General features: G+C 37.0%; 1 pseudogene; it reads right to left on the reverse strand.

The window, feature by feature from the left end:
- Positions 1 to 526: 526 nt before the first annotated feature.
- On the reverse strand, positions 527 to 12,309 carry LOC103265156 (annotated as a pseudogene).
- Between the last annotated feature and the right edge of the window lie 4,038 nt (positions 12,310 to 16,347).

The raw sequence follows: 16,347 nt of genomic DNA on the forward strand, positions 1-16,347 counted from the left end.
CTGAAAATAGCTTTCTGTGTTGACCCTTCAGTCTTCTGCCGGCCAATTTCTTATTTTGTAGTTCAACTTTTTCTTTCTTTCTTTCTTTCTTTCTTTCTTTCTTTCTTTCTTTCTTTCTTTCTTTCTTTCTTTCTTTCAATGGTTCTCTAATGGTTTTTCCAGTTTTTGCAAGCCATATTCTGGGCATTATATCTGATGCAAAAATAGAAACTATGCTATAAGTGCTTGAAATTTAATTACAGGCATAAGATCAATACATGTATAATTACCCAAAGCATATTTTTAGAATAAAACCATAGTCAAATATGTGAACAAAATCTTACTAGACTATAAGCTTTATGAAAGTAAAGACAGGATTGATTTTTACATACCATTTTATCCTCAGTGTCCAGAGTAGAGGCTCAATGAATATTCATTGAATTAACAATGAATAACAGTAAAAATAAATTGGTGGGAGGAGTGTTCAGCTGTTTATTTGCGAAGTGGGCACAAGGGCTTCAGGGGCTGAAGGACACCAGCCACTTTTTTATTTTCTTCATCTGACCTGGGGAGCTCCTTGGGTCTGCTCCAAATTAGGGAACTTCCCCTTAGCAGCTGCCTACAAAGGTGCCCAAAGTTCATCTGCCTCTGTGTCTTCTAGGGACACCTTGTTGGGCTCCTAAGGCTCTTGGAGCTCTCCTTCCAGTTATCCCTGCCTGACAGGAGAAGGCAGTTCAGTTTAGTGAGACTTGAGATAAACCCTATGCTCCCAGCCACGTGGATTTGGGATCCTGTGTGTCCCCAAGACTCTGTCCAAGCCACAAGTGGATGGTAGAGGCTTTGAAGTGTGGCATTGCAATCCACAGACTCTACCTACTAACCCCTTCAGACAGCCCAGTATGTTCCCTTGCCAAAAGTTAGTTTTGCCAGCTGTCCATGAATATTCCCCACAATCACTGAATTGCCCCCAGGAGTGAAGACCATGGCTGTTAGTGGGTACTCACCACAGGTGCTTTCTAGGACTGGCCGGCACTGGGGAGAGGCTGGATCATAGACACGGACATGGTGGTACCCTGTGCAGGTGATGACAAGCTTCTGCAACCCAGAGCGGAACTGTATATCCTGGTACCAGATGAGAACCCGCAGGTCCAGTCACTCATTCCACATGATCTTAGCCCTGAAAACAGGTTCCTCAGACCCCTGCAGGTCCCATACCTTAAAGGCTCTCTTCTTCCCACCCGTGGCAACCACAACAAAGGTGTTTTTGGTCTTGATGCATCCTATACACCCCAGGGACCACTCTCAATTTCAGGAGTGAGTCAGAGGATTTTTCCCCTGTCATTGTCACTCCAGACTCTGAGAATCCCAGAATCCACACATGTGATGAGGATGCCATTGGCCTGGGCAAAGCCCCAGAATGTGCCCTCCCTGACCAGGCCGTGCTTCTGACTCTGGAATATACCCTCCTTGGTGCTGTGCTTCACTGTCCTGTCTGAACAGCCCACCAGGATCTGGGTCTTGTGGCCCACGCCCCGGCATAGGGTGTTCACCACCGCCTTGTGTGGTGGCTGCCCTGATGCTGTGAAGTTTGAGGCCTGTTTTCACTAAAGGTTCGTCCCTTTCAGGATTCCAGTCTCGGTGCTAATCCACACATGGTTCCAGCACACAGTGGCAGTTGCCCTGACAGAGCCAGGAGAAGTAAAAAATTTAAAGTAACATTTGGTATGTTATGAGTTCCAATCAATGAGAAAGTATAGCTATCCAATCAGCATGGACACTGGCTGGTGTTCTTATAAAATCAAATGAAAACTATTACTGAGAAATAAGGAGAGAGAGAGAGAGAGAGAGAGAGAGAGAGAGAGAGAGAGAGAAAGAAAGAGAAAGGAAGAGAAGGGAAAGAAGGGAGACAATGGTATATTTTGGCCATGTTATCCTTGGAGTCTGCCTCTTTGTTGCCTATTTTCTATAGGGGAAAATAAAAACAACTAGTACATTGTGTGTGTGTGTGTGTGTGTGTGTGTGTGTGTGTGTGTGTGTGTGTAGTGTGTGTATAATCATGAGAATGAGACTGTCTTTAACAGAACCCAAGTGTTCAAAAAAAAAAAAAGTAGGAGAGATTTAATCATGGATTTAAAAAAATTTCTGAAAGAACTATTATTGCTACAGAAAAAGTGGAAAGAGACAAAAAAATCCACACATTTTATATTTGATTTGAACATGGAATCTCGTCAGATACACTTTGTATCCTGGAAAGAATGCCTATAATAAATGAATTATGGCTGGGCATAGTGGCCCATGCCTGTAATCCTAGTAATTTGGGAGGCTGAGGCAAAAGGATCACTGGAGGCCAGCAGCTCAAGACCAGCCTAGGCAACAAAGAGAGATCCTGTTTCTACAAAAAATTTTAAAAATAACTGGATGTGGTTATCCATGCCTATAGTCCTAGTTACTCAGAAGGCAAAGGTGGGAGAATTGTTTGAGCCTAGGAGTTTGATGTTACAGTGAGCTATGATCACATCTCTAAATTCCAGCCTGGGTGACAAAGTGAGACTCTGTTGCCAATAAATAATTAAATAAAAGTTATTAGAATGCCATTAAGCAATACACAATAAAAGATTTCAGGATTGCAATATTTCATAGTCTCCCACCAAATAGCACAAATGCTTCATCTAGGAAAATAAAGAGATAAAGGGATGCACCCATATGATGAAAATAAAAATATGGTATTAAGTCTTTACTTGTAGTAACCTAAATTCTTTTTTCATAAATTGGAATATTTGATCTGCCAATGTAAAACAAAGTCTTCACCTTAAAAATTGGTTTTATGTCTTTAAAATGTTAATTGACCCTCTCTTATCTGATCCAACTTTTCCTTCTGAAAGGATCTTGGAATTATTGAAGGAGCACACAGGAGCATTTAAATCCTCTCTTCATTAGTTTTAAAAAGATGCTAATCTCAATGATCTCCATAAGCCAATTTGTTAAAAGAAAAATTAGTTTAATACTTGGTGAGTGGAGCCTCAGAGCTCAATCAGTTCATCACCAAATTCACTGTGATGATTGAGTAATCAGAATCATCCTCACATTTAAATCCTTTTCTTGTGTATTTCCCAAAGCTCTTTAGCATTCTGTGATTTTCACTATCACTTCATTCTTCCTTGCATCTTTTTATCTCCTACACAATAACTTAACTGCTCTTCATGACATATTTTTTAATTTCAATAATATTTTTATTTAACTAAATAAATCTAAAACATTGTCATTTCAAAAATGTAATGCACATTAAAATGATAAAAAAAGATATTTTTTATTCTTGCTTTATACTGAAAGTTCAAAATCCAGTGTAAAATTTTACACTTACAGCATATCTCAATTCAAAAGTTACATTTTATCAGATATACCTAATCTGTGTTTAGATTTTATAAGATTTACAGTTGAAAAAGAAAACTGACATATCCAAGTTATTCCAAACATACCTTAAAATGACTCAAAAACTAAATCAAATATCCATTTTTAAATTTACACTAATTAAAATTAAATAAAAAAGCATTTTCATCCCTTTTTTTTTTTTTTTGAGTTGGAGTCTCACTCTGTCGCCTAGACTGGAGTGCAGTGGCCGCTCTCGGCCACCGCAGCCTCGACCTGCTGGGCTCTGGCAATCCTTCCACCTCAGCCTTCCAAGTAGCTGGAACTACAGGTGCACACTACCACACCCAGCTAATTTTTTTGATTTATTGTAGAGATGAGGTCTCGCTGCCCAGGCAGGTCTCGAACCCGTGGGCTCAGGCAATCCACTCACCTCAGCCTCCCAAAGGTGCGGGATTACAGGCTGAGCCACTGAGCTCAGCTCATTTTCATCCTTTTTATTGCTGAATAATATTTCATGTATGGATGGATTACAATTTATCCATTGCCCCACTGAAGGATGTTTGAACTGTTTCCAGTATTTGGCAATTTGAACAGAGTTGCTGTAAGCATTTGCATATAGATTTTTGTCGGAAATATAATGTTTCATTCTTCTAGAGTAAATGTCTAGGAGTAGGAATGCTGGGTCATATGGTAAGTCTATATTTAACTCTATAAAAAACCAGTCAAATAATTTTCTGGAGTGGCTGGACTGTTTTGCATTTCCACCTGCAATATCTGAGAGTTCCAGTTGTTCTGTAGCCTCACTAGCCCTTGATGTGGTGAATACCTTTTATGTAGCCATTCTAGTGTGTGTGATATGGTTCATTTCCCTCACAGGTAGTGATGGTGAACATTGTTTCAAGTGTTTAGCTGCCTTCCATATTATCTTCTCTGGTGACATATCTGTTCAAGTATCTAGACATGTTGCAGAATGGATAACCTGTATCTTTGTGGGAAACAATTAGCTAGAGTGCAATGCTTTTGTAGAGGTTCTTTTGTCATTGGTCTTGAAGACTCAATTTGTTTCTAGTTAATTGGGTCAGGATCTTTCCCCCATCTCCTTCAGAGAAGTTGTTTTATATGCTTATAATGCAGTGATATTATTTTGTTGTGTCCTGCATTTTATCCTGAGATCCCTTTCTTCTACAGTATTTTCTAAAAATTTTCATACATCGCAACTCAATCTTCAGGCTATAAAGGTCTATGGGTTTTGGCAAATGCATAGCATCATGTGTTCACCATAATAGGATCATAAGAATAGTCGTACTGCCTTAAATAAATCCTCTGCTTTCTATGTATTCAATCCTCCCTGCTCTTAATCCAACCCAATTCTTATGAATCTATTAACTGTCTTTATAGTTTTGTCTTTTGCTGAATACCCTACAGTTGGTAAGTATGCAATCTGTGTAGACTGACTTCTTTCACTTAATAATGTGTATATAAGACTCATCTAAGTCTTTTTGAGGCTTGATAGTGCATTTCTTTTTATCATCAGATAGTATTCAATTGTTTGGATATATTACAATTTGTTTATCCTTATACCTGTTGAAGGATATCTTGGTTGCATTTTGTTTTTGGAAATTATGAGTAAAGCTGCTGTAAACATTTGTGTGCAAGTTTTTGTGTGGATGTAAGTTTTCAAATCAACTGGGTAAATAACTAGCAGTGCAGGACATATGGAATGATTATGTTTAGCTTTGTAAACAAACAAAACGAAAGAAACTTCCAAATGGCCTTCAAAGTGGCTGTACTATTTTGTATTTCCAGCAGCAATGACTGACTCTCATTGCTCCTGTCTTCTCCAGTGATTGGCATTGACAGGTATTGGTTAGACATTAGGGTGAAGTCCTAATCCAATGTGGCATATATTCTTATAAGAAAAAAGACAGACTCCAGGAATATGTATGTACATTGAGAAAGGACCATGTGAGGAGAGAGCAAGAAGGCAGACACCTGTGAGCCAAGAGAGAGGCCTCAGGAGAAACCAAACCTGCTGACACCTTGATCTTGAAATTTCAGCCTCCAGAACTATGTAAAAATAAATACCCAGTCTGAGGTATTTTGTTATGCCAGCCCATGATCTACTTTTAGCAAATTTTGTGGCTAGATTTTTTTTTTTAATTGTGGCAGCAATTAAACAGTTACTGAACAGACTATCTTTTTTTCATTGAATTACTTTTGTACTTTTGTTGAAGATAGTTGACTATACTTGTGTGAAATCATTATTCCTTTAGTATTTAGATAAGTGAATGCAAATTAGTATTTAAAACTGAATATTACTTGCAAATATGGCAATGATCCGTTTAGCTTAATATTAATTACAAATCTATAAAGTGATTCATATGTCTCATTAAATCATTTATCTCCATTTTGAATATTTTTCTTCATAGACGAGATCAGATAGATTTATTCTGTAGAAGAGAGCATCTCAATGTCAGGAAAATACCCATTATTTATATTGGCATTTGGAGAGTCAGGCTCCAGGCCAAAATCTTATGTGTGATCTTTCAGATCCAAGTGTGGGCAATGACAAAGGCTTTACTGGCTGCCTCATGGCAGTGAGCTGCCCTTTCCACCCCACTTGGTGCACAGTCCATGCATTGCAGTCTCTGGAGGAAGTTGCAATCAGAGGCTCAGCCCTGAGCCAATTTCCCCACCTTCTGCAGACCACTAATCCTTATCTTATCTGTATTACTAACCTATATGCCTCCATTCTGAGACCTTATTGGGTAGGGAGAGGGAGACTTGGCTGAAATACTGATTAGGTACCTAATTATAGGGAGATGCTCTTCCCCTTGTCAGAGTTCATAAAATGGCAGGAGGCTTTTATTCAGGGCTTTGTGGGTAGTGAAATCGTCCTGCTCCTTCTTCCCCCAACTGTGCTTATACATCTGACCCTCTCCTGGTGTTGTTCCATGTGGAAATAATAACACCGGGGAAGCCATTTGTCTGCTTTCTCCTTTTGGCCTCTTCCTTGGACTATCAGAGTAAGTGAATAAAGCCCTCATTATTACTTTCTTGATCACCTTGACACTTGCAACTCCCTAACAACATTTATTATAGGTCTTTCCTGACAGCTAAATGTGGAGTCCTCAGTTTCTCTTGGTGATCTATTATCTATCATTCCATATATCTACCTACTATGTATCACTTCATCTAAATCTAGTTATGCAAGATATTTTAACTAGTTTTATGGATTATGGTTAGAAGTGGGACCACAATCTGAGAGCTTCATGGAGCACTGATATATGGGAAAACTCACACCTGAAAATAAACAACCACTTTCAATTTTTAAAGTCCAAAAACGTTATGCTTGGGACAGTCGTTGAGTGCTATACTGTAACTAAATTGGCCTTAGAAAAATAGATGATGGGCATCCACTAAATCCCATTTTGAACTGTGGCCTGTGTCACCATGTTTCTTGAAATTTTCTAATGATAAGAAATATCTGGGTTACTTGTTCCAATCAAATTCTTGGGAGCCAGCCCAAACCAAATGAATAAGCTTTTTCAAGGAAAGGGACTGGAAATTATTAGGGTTAAGTGTCTGGGCTCATTCTTATTATCACAGAAGTTTTGACAATCTTGATCAGACATGAAGGCAAATATGTATTTTACCCCAGAATTCTGATTTTCCTGACTTCAATTTTATTAATTATTGTAAAATGTATTAATTTGCCAGCATAAAACCTTAGCATGCTAGCATTGTTTCAATCCTGCTTCATCCTGTCTTCCTTATTCTTTGATTCTCCATACTCCATTGGGTTTAAGCAAACATCCCCATAGTTAAATTGTTGTTTCCTTCAATGTTAGGGTGAGGAAATTGACAAAGATTCTCATGAAATTAGTGGCGTGATAATTTTCAAAAATATATTTCATTTGAGTGCTATGAAACTAACATTAGACTTATCAAAAATAAAGACATGCCTTTATAATTTCATTTTTAATATTTCCAGCACCTCTGAAGTTGTTGCATAGTATAATCTGATGATATTTATAAGGGTACTTTATTATGCTGTTTCTTATAACTATGATTTATTGTATCTATTTGCAACCCCTAAGAATCCTACAGAATTTTAAGCTAAATTTACTTGGAGGATTTTTTTTCCCCCTAATGTTTCAGCAGATTCACACAACAGCTGCTGGGCTCGCCTTCAAATAGTTTAGTTAACATGAAGAGCTGTAAAAGAATTGGGCTCACATAGGCCCAGAGTTTGTCACTCATAATTGAAATAAGTTTCCTCATATTATAAGTAGTCATTAAGTCTCCATCATTAAGTAAAATCTATAATACTTTAAAAACTGTTTTATACATTTTTCCAGCTGACACTTGCACACATAAATACACTACTTTTCAAAATAGAAACACATATTTATAAGTTCATTACAGAAACATGTGTCTTTCTCATATTAAATTTCACAACAAAAATCATAATAGTAAAAAGGGTAACTAGTTTGCATTAGCACAAACAGTGTAGAAGCATTCCCTTTTCTCTGCATCCTTGCCAGCATCTGTTGTTTTTTGTTTTATTAATGATGGCCATTCTTACTGGGGTTAACCAACACCATTCAATGTGGTTTTGATTTGCTTTTCTCTGATGATTAGTGAGGTTGAGCACGTTTTCATATGACTTTTGGCTGCCCATATATCTTATTCTGAGAAATGTCTATTCATGTCTTTTGTTCACTTTTTAATGGACCTGTTTTTTTTTTTTTTTTCCTTTCAGCAAGTTTGAGTTCCTTGTAGATACTGGATGATAGGCCTTTGTCTGATATACAACTGGCAAATATTTTTTCCCATTCTGTGGGCTGTCTCCCTACTCTCTTGATGGTTTCTTTTATTTCACAGAAGCTTTTCAGTTTAATGAGGTCCCACTTGTCTATCTTATCTCTTATGGCATGGTCATCTAGGGGTTTGATCAGAAATTGGTTGCCTACTCCAATTTTCATATAGGTGTCTCCTGCATTTTCTAAGATTCTTATAGTTTGAGATTTTATATTTAGATCTTTGATCCATTTAGAGTTGATTTTTGTGTATGGTGATATGTAAGGTATCTGTTTTAATCTTCTGTGTGTGGCCAGCCAGTTTTCCAAGCACCATTTACTGAATAGGTTATCCTCTCTGCAGTGGTTGGTGGTGGAGGCTTTGTTGAAGATGATTTGGTTGAGGTTTTACTTCTGGAATCTCTACCCTGTTCCATTGGTCTATATGGCTCTTGTTCCAATACCAGGCTGTTTTTACTATTGTAGCCATATAATAAAGTTTAAAGTCTGGAAGTGTGATACTTCCTGCTTTGTTTCTTTGACTATTCATGGTCATTTATGTTTCCATATGAATTTCTGTATTGTCATTTCCAAGTCTCAAAGGAATGATGTTGGTAATATAATGGGTATTGTTTTGAATCTGTAGAATGTCTTTGTTAAGATGGACATCTTAACAATGTTGATTCTTCCTATACATTAGCATGGAATATTTTTCCATTTGGTTGTGTCTTCTTGGATTTCTTTGAGTAGTGTCTTGTAGTTTCATTGTCAAGATATTTCACTTCCCTGGTTAGGAAGATGCTGAGGTATTTATTTATTTATTTATTCTTTGTGGCTGTTGTGAATGGGATTGTGTTTTTTATTTGGTTTTCTGCCTGTTTGTAGTTGGTGTATAAGAATGCAACTCTCTTTTCCATGTTTATTTTGTACCCTGAGACTTTGCCAATGTTCTTTATCAGTGCAAGGAGATTTTTGACAGATTCTCTTGAATTTTCAAGGTATAAGATCATATCATCAGCAAAGAGGGATAACTTAACTTCCTCTTTTCCTGTTTGGATACCCCTGATTTCCTTCTCTTGTCTAATTGTACTAGCTAGAACTTCTAACATAATGTTGAATAGGAGGGGTGAGAGTGGGCAGCCTTCTCTTGTTCCAGTTTTGGGGGGAAATGCTTCCAGTCTCTGTCCATTTAGGCATATGCTGACCACGGGTTTATCATAGATGGCACTTACTATTTTGAGATATGTTCCATTTATGCCTAGGTGTTTGAGGGTTTTTATCAAGGAGGGATGCTGGATTTTAAGAAAAACTTTTTCTGCATTGAATGATATAATCATGTGGTTCTTGTTTTAACATCTGTTGATGTATTTAATTACATTTATGGTCCTGTGGATGTTGACTCATCCCTGCATCCTGGAGATGAAACCTATTTGGTCATGGTGGATGATTTTTGAGATGTGTTGTTGGAACCGATTTGCTAGAATCTTGTTGAGAATTTTTGCGTCTATGTTCATTAGGGATATTGACCTGTAGTTCTCTTTTTTTGGTTGACTCTTTACCTGGTTTGGATATCAGTGTGATGTTAGCTTCATAAAATGACTTGGGAAGAATACTTTCTTTCTCAATTGCCTGTAGTACTTTCAATAGGATTGGTATCAGCTCCTCCTTATACATTTTGTAGAATTCTCCTGGAAATCCTTCTGGTCCAGGACTTTTTTTTTTTTGTAGGTAGTTTACTTATGATATAGTCAATTTCCTGAGTTGTTATTGTTCTATTCAATATCTTATTGTCTTCTTGTTTCAATCTTGGGAGGTTGTGTGATGTCAGAAAGTCCTCATTTCATTTAGGTTGTTAGGTTTGTTTCCATACAGGTGTGTATAATGATCTCTGATAACCTTTTGTATTTCTTTGGAGTCAGTTGTGAACTTGAATTTCTGATTGTGTTAATTTGGACCTTTTCTTGTTCATTCTAGCTAGGAGTTCATCAATCTTGTTTATTCTTTCAAAGAAACATCTTTATGTTTTGTTGATTTTTTTCCTATGATATTTTTGTCTTCCATAGAAGACAAAAATATTTGGGCTTTTACTTTTGTGATCCTGATATTTGGGCTTTTACTTTTGTGATCCTGATTCTTCTGCTGAAATTAAGGTTTTGTTAGTCTTGTCTTTCCAGCTTCTTCAGGTGATTTGTTAGGCTGTTAACTTGTAATCTTTCCATTTCCGTGATGTGTGTTCCTAGAGATATAAATTCTCCTCTTAGAATTGATTTCATGGCATTCCAGAGGCTGTGGTAAGATATGTCTTTGTTTTCATTTGTTTCCAGGTCTTGTTTAATTTCTGTTTTGATTTCTGTGGTGACCCAGTAGTCATTCAGCATCATGCTGTTTAGTGTTCATGTCTTTGTGGGTTTGGGGGGAATTTTGTTGGTGGAAATATTTATTTTTATTTCACTGTGGTCTGAGAAGATGCATGACAGTATTTTGATCATATGAAATTTGTTTATGCTTGATTTATGGCTGAGGATGTGTTCAATCTTGGAGTATATTCCATGTGGTAATGAGTGGAATGTACATTCTGTGGTTGTTGTGCTCATTGGCTCAGCCTGTAATCCCAGCACTTTGGCAGGCTGAGGCGAGTGGATTGCCTGAGCCCACGGGTTCAAGACCCACCTGGGCAACTTGGCGGACCTCGTCTCTACAATAAATCAAAAACTAGCTAGACGTGGTAGCACACGCCTGTAGTTCCAGCTACTTGGAAGGCTGAGGCAGAGGGATCGCCAGAGCCCAGCAGGTCTGAGGCTGCGGTGACTGGGAGTGTGCCACTGCACTCCAGTCTGGGCAATGGAGTGAGACTCCAACTCAAAAAAAAAAAAAAAAAAAAGTCAAGTGTCAAGTTGAGGTTTCAAATCTCTTTGTTGATTTTTTTGCCTTGATGATCTATCTAGGGTTGTTAATAGGGTATTTAAGTCCCTAGCTATTACAATGTTAGAATCAGTATCTTTTTTTACTTTACTTAATAGTTGCTTTATAAATGCTGGTACTCCTGTGTTGGGTGTATATATGTTTAGAATGAATATTTCCTGTTGATGGACTGAATTTTTTATCATTATGCAGTATCCTTCCATAACTTTTTACATTTTTGATAGCTTAAAAGTTGTTTGGTCTGATATTAGGATTGCAACTCCTGCTTTCTTTTGTGAAAATTTCTTTTTCGTCCTCTAACTTTGAGTGTGTGTGCGCATCCCTTGTGCTAAGTGAGTTTCCTGAATGCAGAAAAGTATTGTGTCATTTTTTAAAAATCTGGTTTGCCATTCTGTGTCTTTTCAATGGTGTATTATTTAAATGTGATTGTTTATCCCCATTCTGAGGTTCTCATTAAGTTTTTTTCTCTCTTTTTTAATTTGTTTTCTTTTAACTTTTGGGTTGATGTATGTGTGTGTTTTCATGTTTGCAGTCATGATGTATTATCTGTTGATTCTGTGTTCTCCTATTCTCTTGGGAAGTGTGTGGTCATCTTTTTTTTTTTTTTCTTTCTTCTGTGCTTAATACTTTTTAAAGCATCTCCTGTAGAGCTGGTCTGGAAGCTGCATAATCTCTTAGGGACTGGATGTCTGGGAAAGATTTTAATTCTCCATCACTAATGAAGCTGACCTTGGCTGGGTGGAAAATTCTTGGTTGAAATTGTTTATCTTTGAGGACTTTGAAACTTGGACGCCAGTCCCTTCTAGCTTGTAGTGTTTCTGCTGAGAGTTCTGCTGCTATTCTGATTGGTCTTCCCCTTTCTCTCTTGCTGCCTTTAGGATTTTTCAGTTTGTGCCTACTTTGAATAGGCAAATTACTATGTGTTTAGGGGTTGGTCTTCTCATTTGATGTCTTGCAGAGGTTCTCTGTATTTCTTATGTTTGAATGGTCACCTCTCTGGTGAGATAGAATAAGTTTTCTTGGATAATCTCCTGAAATACTTGCTCCAAGGTGTTCTCTGTTTCCCTTTCTTCTTCTGGGATACCAATAAGGGATAGATTTGGCCTCTTGATGTAATTGCACATCTCTATGATAAAAGTATATGTGTTCACATGGGACAATCTGACTCTTACCATAGATCGATTAAGTGTGGAATGTGATGTGGATCATTTTGGTTGTAAATAAAGATGCTCTCCATTGTTAAGATGGTTTCATAAAATATGTTAGACCCTGCCTTTATATAATTCACAAACTATTAAGGGAGACATGCATGGAAGTTATTAGAAGGAAAGCACAGTAAGTACTTTGGAGGCAAGTGTACTGTTTACTGCTTTAGGTAAGTACAGCTGAGATGAATTGGGATGAGTCTGTTTAGAAAAGTCAGAGACACTCACAGAAGAGATTACTGTTCTGGATCTGGAAGAAAGTGGAAGTCCTATAGCTAAACAAAGAAAGAAAAGGACATTTTAGGAGAAAGACTATTCTGTATAAAGTCATGTCATTGTGAAAAGATTTATGTGATAAGTAAAGTCTCAGTGAAAATAAGAATGATTGAAATATTCATACCATCATCTATCATGTAAAACAACTTTTAAGGATTTGAGAGATTTCTGCTTGTTTGTTTTTGATATTTAAACTGAAGTATCTAACTTAGTCAATAGGCAATATTCATTGAGAAAAATGTAGGAGAATAAAAACACACAAAAATATATGCAACATATTTGAAAAAGTTACTTCATTAAAGATCTATATCAATGCTATTTATAACACCTTAGATAACATATTTTTAGTATGAACATGATATCAGGAGATATATGACTAGATACTTATCAGGCTCCTAAGAAAGGGCACATTTGAGTGCCTCCTAACAAAATAAAGAGAACATTTCAATAGGGTTACGCTTAAGAAGATTCTACTGCTTAATAAGCTACAGCCACCAGTGAAGACCTTCTAATCTGCCTCTTTGTGCATTACTTTTGAAAATGGAAGTGCAACCAAGGATCATCAGACACTTAAGAAAAGCTTTTCAATTTAAATGGGTCTCGCTTGTCTATCTTAGCTTTTCTGGCATTCACTTTTGGGAATGTGGTCAAAAATTTGTTGCCTACTCTGACATGTATAAGGGTGTTTCTTACATTTTCTTCTAGGTTTCTTATAGGTTGAGGTTTTACATTTAGGTCTTTGATCCATTTTGAGTTGATTTTTGCTTACGGTGATAGGTAGGGGTTCCGTTTCATTCCTCTGTATGTGGTCAGCCAGTTTTCCCAGCACAATTTGCTAAATATGGTCTCCATTCCCCAATGATTGTTATTGTTGACTTTGTCAAAGGTAAGTTGGTTGAGAGATTGTGTTTTTAATTCCAGAATCTCTGTCCTGTTCCATTGGTCTATGTGCCTATTTCTTGCAAATATCAGGTTGTCTTGGTTACTATAGCCTTGTATTAAAGTTTAAAGTCGAGAAGTGTGATACTTCCCACTTTGTTACTTTTATTGAGGATCGTTTTGGCTATTCATGCTCTTTTTTGTTTGTTTGTTTCCATATGAATTTCTGTATTGTTGTTCCAGGTCTGAAAAAAATGATGTTGTAATTTGATGGGTATTACACTGAATCCATAGATTGCCTTTGGTAAAACAGACATCTTGATAATATTGATTCTTCCAATTCCCACACCTGTGTAATAAAAAAAATAAATTAAAAATTTACAAGAAAAACCTTTAACTTAAAATAAAGAGTCTTAAACAAATAAATATGAGAAAGTCTTCAGAGGAAACAGAATATAGAGAGTGTAGAAAACTCCAACAATTACTGGGGGTACCACTTCAGGTGTGAGTCCAAATAATTTGCTACTAGACTGAACATCCTACAGCTAATACCAACAAACCCTGGACAAAATATGAAAAACAGCTACCAAAAGAGAATAGAGACTGAACAAAAGTAGGCAGATTTTGGAGGAGAGATGACATTTGGAAGAAGGGATTCTTCCTCCACCAGCCAACAATCCCATATCCCCATTCACCCCTTTTAAAATATTAAAATTTGTACCTAAGGGACATCTCACTTGGCATCACACTGAGTAATCAAACCATTAGAGAAAATGTTTTTCTATTCTGAAGAAACAAAGGGCAGAGTTCAGAGCTATCAGAGAGACTGGAGAGTGAAGAGAGAAAATCCTAGAAATGTCAGAGCAAAAGATGAGGATCTGAAATTCCACATAAAATTTGGAGGAAAAAAAGCTATGGTTGACTTTTATTCATACATATGTAAAACAAATTAAATCGGTATATGTTCAATTTGAACCAAACCAAGTTTCAATTACAAAATGAAATTCAACACCTTTTGGAGAAATACAGAGGAAAATCCATAAATCCAGAAATATGTCTATCTATATATAAACAACTTATTTTCCACAGTTATAGAATGTGTGATGCCCAAGATGAAATCCAGATTAATTAACCAAAAACAAACAAACAAAAAAAGACCCCAGGAAAATATGATCCATTTCTAAAGAAAAGATGATAGAGAAACTGAACCCCAAAGTGACAAAGATGTTAGAAATAGTAGATACAATTTTTAAGTGGACATACAAACTTTTAGTCGAGAAATAGAACCAAATAAAAATTCTAGAATTGGAAATATACTATTTGAAATTTAAAATTTACTAAATAGCTTTAGGAGCAGAAAGAAGATGGCAGAAGAAAGGACAAGTAACCTGAGTGTAATTTATCTAATCTGAAGAGGTGAGAGGAAAATATGGGGAAAAGAGGATGATTGTTTCAGAGACCCAAGAGCAAAAGGTCTTGTATACATGCACAATTGAGTCTCAGAAAGAGAACAGAGAAAGGATACGAGGGGGAAAATGTGTGAAAAGTGACTGTGACATGATACAAACAACTTTACCTGTTACACAACAACTTGCCATTTCCTTCTCTCCTCAGCCCCGGCAAGGAAAAACCAGGAAAGGAAGGACAGAAATGTGGCTAGTAAGTACTATGATTGTTCTAGCTTGTTGATTTGAGAACATTTCCTGGTTACAGTGAAGGGAGAAGTAACCCGTTTGAATTCAGTGCTCTCCCTAAGTTGATGAGACCAAGCTGGGAGTCTGGAAAGATCAAACTCGCTAGAGTTCCTGGGACAGAATATCAAAGATAGAACTACTCAAAGAAAGAATTCTAGAGATCTGAAAAAAGGTCCCTCTTGAGGGTTGAGCAGAGTACTGCTTAGTGCATGTGTGTGGTGAGGAAACTACAGAGAAAATCTAAAGGAAACAGTGTCTGGTATTCACACAAAACTAGGCATAGTGCATGATCTCACCATTTAGGCTTACACTTTGAAAACTAAAAAGACATCTCTGAGAGAAATTAAAGAAGACCTAAATACATAGAAAGATACATTGTGTTCATCTCAGGAAGACTCAATATTGTTAAAATTTCAGTTCTTCCCAAGTTATTTTATTTTATTTTATTTTATTTTATTTTATTTTATTTATTTTGAGTTGAAGTCTCACTCTGTTGCTCAGACTGGAGTGCAGTGGCCACTCCTGGCCACCATAGCCTCAGACCTGCTGGGCTCCGGCGATCCTTCCACCTCAGGCTTCCAAGTAGCCGGAACTACAGGCACGTGCTACCACGCCCGGCTAATTTTTTTGATTTATTGTAGAGATGAGGTCTCGCCAAGCTGCCCAGGTGGGTCTCGAAACCGCGGGCTCAGGCAATCCACTCACCTCGGCCTCCCGAAGTGCGGGATTACAGGCTGAGCCACCGAGCCCGGTTCCAAATTCTTTTATAGATTCAATGCCATCTCAATCAAAGTCCTAGCAGACTATTTCATATAAATTGACAAATTTATTCTAAATTTTGTATGGAATGAATGTACCTAAAAGAACAAAACAAATTTGAAAAATAAGAACAAAGTTGGAGTACTAATGCTACCTGGTAAATATTAAAGTATTTATAAAACTACAGTACCAAGACAGCATGGTACTGGTATAGAGACAAAGCAATCAGAGGACCAGATAAGAGAATCCAGAAAATGTTCATCTATATATGAACAACTTATTTTCCACAAAGATGCAAAGGTAATTCAATAGAAAACAGATAATCTTTTATCATGGTAGTGGTACAAGTGGCCAACCACATATAAAGACAAATGAGCTTTTATTCATATCTTTGTACCAGATAGGAAAGTTAACTCAAGTAGATCATTGACATAAATGTAAAACCTAAAACTATAAAACTTC

Source organism: Carlito syrichta, unplaced genomic scaffold (genome assembly GCF_000164805.1).
Source record: "Carlito syrichta isolate Samal-C Ts95f unplaced genomic scaffold, Tarsius_syrichta-2.0.1 Scaffold305870, whole genome shotgun sequence".
Taxonomy (NCBI): domain Eukaryota; kingdom Metazoa; phylum Chordata; class Mammalia; order Primates; family Tarsiidae; genus Carlito; species Carlito syrichta.